This window comes from Molossus molossus, unplaced genomic scaffold (assembly GCF_014108415.1).
Source record: "Molossus molossus isolate mMolMol1 unplaced genomic scaffold, mMolMol1.p scaffold_m16_p_22, whole genome shotgun sequence".
NCBI classification, from domain to species: domain Eukaryota; kingdom Metazoa; phylum Chordata; class Mammalia; order Chiroptera; family Molossidae; genus Molossus; species Molossus molossus.
The window spans coordinates 35,288,904-35,294,913 of NW_023425358.1; positions in this window are offsets into that span (position 1 = coordinate 35,288,904).

A 6,010-nucleotide genomic window follows, 5' to 3' on the forward strand; every position below is an offset into this window, starting at 1 on the left:
TGGGTGGGCGGGGTGGGGAGAGGCTGGGAGGAAAGGACCCGTGTGGATGGCCCCCTGCTGTCCGGTACCAGCAACGTCTCAGCTTGAAGTTCAGTGTTTCCTTGAACCGGAGTCGGATTGGCAATAAAACGCACTTGGACTGTGGTCACTGTCGCCCCAGTAAGGGCCGCTCCCGGGCTGTTCATTTCTCTGGGACCCACTAGCAGGGCACTCGGAACCCCAGCAGACCTGGCCAGTGCGGCTGCTGGTTCCAAGTCTTCCTGGCCATTTCTCTGGGAGGTTTGTGACTGGAGGCCGGGGGCCGGTGGGGAGTCGTGGGTCCCCCAGGACCACCTCCAGGGCCTAGGTCCCAGGCCCCTGGTTCTCGATCCCCTCCCCCAGCCCTGTGGCAAACCACACCTCTTGGGACGAGGGGTGCCGCCCTGACTCCTGGCTGGTCCGGACGGTTTTGTGGGGGGAGCACAGCCGGCCGCCGGGCCCTTTCCCCAGGGCGCCCCCAAGAAAGGGAAGGCTGGCCGCTTGCCTTGGCCTGGGGCAGGCATTCGGGACAAACAGATGGGCAGGTCGAGGGTGGGGGAGGAGCACAGGGCAGCTTGGGTGGCCCTGCCCGGCTGGCAGGGCTCCCACTTGTGGCCTCAGACCAGTGTCCACTCCCCGGGCCTGGTTTCCTAGCGGATGAAAGGTCCCTGCCTCCCCCGGGGTGGTTGAGGTCCAGGTGGCCAGATGGGAAAGCGCTCCAGCCCGGCCTGGGGCTCGGCGGACTGAGGGTCGTCCCACGGACTGAGGTCCCGGTTCAATGCCTGGTCAGGGCACGTGCCCGGGTTGTGGGCTCCATCCCTCACATACGTTTCTACCTTCTTTCCTCTCTCAGAAATCAATAAAAATACATTTTAAAGAAAGAAAGAGTCCTGGCCGGTGTGGCTCAGCGGTTAGGGCGTCGGCCTGCGGTCCAGAGAGACCCGGGTTCGGTTCCTGCTAAGGGCACGTACCTCGGTTGCAGTTTGTCCCCAGCCCTGGTTGGTCGTGCAGGTGGCAAGCCACTCGATGTGTCCCTTTCATGTCAATGTTTCTCCCTCTCTCTCCCTCCCACTCTAAACAAAAAAAATGGAAAAATGTCCTCAGGTGAGGATTGAAAAAAAATAAAGCAAGAAAGAAATCTGCATAAACAGGCTCCTACCTGTTTTTGGGTTTTTTTGGGCAAAGAAGTTCTGGGCACCGTTGCTACGCCAAACATCGGGCCAGGTCCCGGGGTCACAGCAGAAACAAAACCAAGACCTTGCTCTCAGCTGGTCTTACCAGGAGGGAGGGGCATGCTGGTGAGGGACCCGTGGGGGGGGGGGGTCCTGCAGGAGCACGGCCTCACCTCGGGCAGCACGGCGCGTCACCTGGACTGACACCTGAGTCCCAGCCGAGCCTCTCACGGTCCTCGTGTCCCCAGGAAGACATCCTCACGTATCAAGTGCAGACATGAAGAGGACTTGGTGACCAGCCAGCCTGCCAGACGGCCCCCTCAGGAGATGTTAGCAGGACAAGGATGGAAGTTTTTTTCCCCCCAAATAAATGAAAAATATTTTAATACTGGAAGGATTGCTCTGTCCCTTCGCCATATTTTAGTCCTAGCACGACCACTCTAGAAATCCTGCTACTGTTCTGTTCGTTTACGTGGTTCTGATCTGTCTGCCGGAGCAACAGGAAGTCCACAAGGGCAGCTTTTTGGTGGTGGGTTTGATTACACCCAGTGTCTTGACAAGCACTTGACTGGTCCTTCGTTGAATTTATTGGAGTGATGTTGGTTAATAAAATCGTATAGGTTTCAGGTGTACGATTCCAGAATACACATCTGTACACTGTTCATCACCCAAAGTCAAGTCTCCTGTCCCCGTGTATCCCCTTTTCCTTCCCTCTTCTACCTCCCCCCCACCCCCTCTGGTGATCACCATGCTGTGTGTCTGAGTTTTGGTTTCTTCTTAATCCTCACATTTTTCACCAGCCCCTCCCCCTCCCGTCTGACAGCTGTCGGTCTGTTCTCTGTGTCTATGTTTGTATTTTGTTCATTAGCTTCCACATACGAGTGAGATCACGTGGCACTTGGGGTTTTTTTTTATTCTCATCTGAGGACATTTTTGCATTTATCTTCAGATAGAGCAGGAGGAGGAGAGGGAGGAAGAGAGAGAAACATCAATGTGAGAGAGACATCGAGTGGCCGCCACCCACACGACTCCAACCGGAGCTGGGACAAACCGCAACTGGGGTACGTGCCCTTAGCGGGAACCGAACCCAGGACGCTGGTCTGCGGGTCGATGCTCTAACCGCTGAGCCAAACTGGCCAGGGCTTTTTTTTTTAATATAGGGTCTGACTCCACTTTTTTTTTTAAATCCTCACCTGAGGATATTTTTCTATTTATCATCAGCTAGAGTGGGAGGGAGAGAGGAGAGAGAAACATCGATGTGATCCCGTAGGACCCGAACAGGGCCAGAGACAAACTGCAACCGAGGTACGTGCCCTTGACCGGAATCGAACCCTCAACTCATTGGTCCGCAGGCCAACGCTCTAACCACTGAGCAACTAGCCAGGGCTGACTCCACTTTTTAAAAATATTTTTTTAATTTTTTTCAGAGAAAGAGATAGAAACATCAATGGGCTGCCTCCTGCACGCCCCCCACTGGGGATCGAGCCCGAAACCCAGCACGTGCCCTGACTGGGACTCGAACTGGGACCTCTCAGTCCACGGGACGACACTCAATCCACTGAGCCACGCCGGCCGGCCGGCCATTTCCATTGACTTTTAGAGAGAAAGGAACAGAGAGGGGTAGGAAGAGGGGACAGGGAGAGAGACCAGAGACAGAAACATCAGTGTGAGAGACACACAGATTGGTTGCCTCCTGCATGACCCCAAATGGGGCCAGGGATGGAACCTGCAACCCAGGTACATGCTCTTGACTGGGAATCAAACCTCTGACCCTCCGGGGTGAGGGCCGATGCTCCAGCCACCGAGCCTGTCCTGCCAGGGCTGATGCCTGTTATTCGTAAGGGGAGCAGCTTGAGAAGACTTAGAGCGGATGGTTCTCGGCCCGGTACGCCCCAGGGAACGTGGGTGAGTCAGCTACACCTGAGCTAAGTCCTCAGCGAGAGTCTTTAGCTGGAGACCCGCGTGAGGAGCCTCACCTTCTCGTGAGCAGAACTGTATCGTTCAAACAGGAACGTCTTCATTTTCACCAGCCGTGCCGCTCATGGTGGTGACCGTGTGGCCAGAAGTCAGGGAGGGACACAGGTCCTGACGGCAGCTTCGGCCCGAACACAGTGAGGAAGCTGCTGCTTCCTGCCCGTTCCTGACTCGGGAAACCCTGCCGACAGGGCAGTCCTGCTTGAGCACCTGGGTCCCCCCCAGGGAGACAGCCACCTCGGCAGCTTTTAGTTTTTAATTTTTTTTTTTTTTTGACCTTGGATTAGGCTTTTAAAATTTATTTTTAAATTATTTTTATTTATTTTTGATACAAATGTTTCTCCTTTCCCCCCCTCCCCCAGTGACACCCTCCTCCCCCCCCCCGCCCATCCCGTCCCCAGCTTCGTTGTCTACGTCCATGGTTACACATACATGCATATGAGTTCTGTGGTTTATCTGCCCTCCCGTGCCACCCCCTCTTCTGAGGTTTGTGTCTGTACCCTACTTCTATGTCTCTGGGTCTAATTTGTTCATCAGTTTAATCATATTCCACAAATAAGTGAGATTGCGTGATGTTTGTCTTTCTCTGCTTGGCTTGTTTTGCTTAGCATAATACTCTCCAGGTCCCTCCATGTCATCTCAAAGGTTCAGAGATCTTTTTTACAGCTGCATAGTACTCCATTGTGTATGTGTACCACAGCGTTTTTACCCACTCATCTATTGATGGATACTTGGGCTGTTTTCAGATCTTAACGATTATAAATAGGGCTGCATTAAACATAGGGGTACATATATTCTTTCTGATTGGTGTTTCAGGCTTCTTAGGGTATATTCTCAGAAGTGGGATCACTGGGTTGAATGGCAGTTCAATTTTTAATTCTTTGAGGAAACACCATATTGTTTTCCATAGTGGCTGCACCAGTCTGCATTCCCACCAGCAGTGTACTAGAGTCCCCTTTTCTCCACACTCTCGCCAGCACTTGTTTGATGATTTGTTGATGGCGGTCACTCTGACAGGTGTGAAGTTTTCATTGATTTTTAGAGAGGAAGGGAGAGAGAGAAACGTCAGCTGCCTCCTGCACGCCCCCTACTGGAGATCACACTCGCAACCCAGGCATGTGCCCTGACTGGGAATCAAACCAGTGACCTCTTGGTGCATGGGTCAACGCTCAACCACTGAGCCACACACAGGCATTGGTGGCTTTTATTTTTATTAAAAAAATTGTTTTTCCCCTTTATTGACTTCAGAGTGAGAAAAAGGGAGCGGGAGAGAAACATCAATGAGAGAGATCAATTGGCTACCTCCTGCATGCCCCCCACTGGGGATCGGGCCCACAACCTGGGCACGTGCCCTGACCGGGAATTGAACCGGTGACCTCTTGGTGCAGGGTGGATGCTCAACCACTGAGCCTCACCAGCCGGGCTACTCTTAACCTCAGTGAGCTTCACTGACATCCCAGAACCAAACACACCACAGACAAGAAAATAAAGGACAGCACTGTTAACAACTCCCTATTTATTAAAAGTGTCCCACAGCCTTCCAACCACAGCTCAGACGTGGCCCTGGGGAGGGCGGGGCCAGCTTGGCACCCCGGCGCCCTTGGGCTGCGCCCGTGGCGGCAGAGGTATCGGGTGGTGGCACTGGATTCACAGGACGTGGCAGGCGCCCACTTGGCATGGCAGTAAGTCGTGCTACACGGCTTGGTTGCCGTCAAAACGTTACAACACAGTCGAGTTCAAGTCCAGGAGCAGAACCGGATGGAAACAGCACAAAGGCTGGCGCCCCGCCCCTGGCCTGCTGCACCGGTGGGTGGGCAGCCTCCACTCCGCCACGTGGCAGCAGCCAGCTGGGTCGCGGTCGGAGGCCAGGGCCAGGAGGTCCACACCTGAGCCCCTGGCCCGTGTGTAAGGGTGGGGGTGACCACTGCCCCTCGGAATAAGCGCACGTGGCACCTCGGCAGGAACCCAGCGTGTTGGCACCCCCTTCCCGTGGCGCGAGCTCCCTCCTGCTGGAGCCCCCGGCCCCGACCTGAGCCAAGAAGGCTGGTGGGAGAAGCCGGGTGCAGGGCGGCTCCCTACCAGCCCTTCCGGAGCGGAGCCGCGGGGGCAGCAGGTGACGCCGCCTGCCGGCCCCACTGGCACCAGGTGAAGCTAAGGCACACGTGGGCCTGCAGGGCGCCGGGCACCGCGGGAACCGGAGACGCGTCCGCTCACCCCCGTTCCGATCTGCTCGACACAATATGTGCATTTTAAGTTTCCCTGAATGGTTTTAAGTCAAAAGTCGTCTTTCCCAATACAAAACAGGAAATGTACACACAGTAAAAACATTGGCGTTTTCTTCACAGAAACCCTGGGGCCGGCGCAGGGGGGGGGGGGGCCGGGCGGCAGGGGCTGCGTGGGGCCCACCTCTGTGGGCCAGCTCGCGTGGCAGTGGGCCGAGCGCAAGCCCTGCGTGTGGCTTTGAAGGATCCAGGTGGGGGCGTAGGGGCTGTAGGCCCGACTCAGTAAGCACCTTCTGGGCTGGCCTGCCTGGCCGGCCCTCATGGCTGGGACGGGCTGGGACACAAACTGCCTTGGAAATCGGCAGCCACGGCGAACCGTGCTCGTGCCGAGACGCTGCGACGGGAGGATCGCGGTTCTAGGGGGCAGGCGGCTTCTCCCAGCTGCACCAGCTCCCCAGCACGAGGCCTAGAACCGCGTGGAGAATGCGAACCGGAGAGAGCTGGACGCCAGGCTGAGGCCGGTGCGCGACCAGGGCCCACGCTCCTCACCCGACCTACAGCGCCGAGGGCGGTGCCGCCGGGCCGCGGCCACCGGGCCTCGCGGCCTCCGAGTGCGCCCGGCCA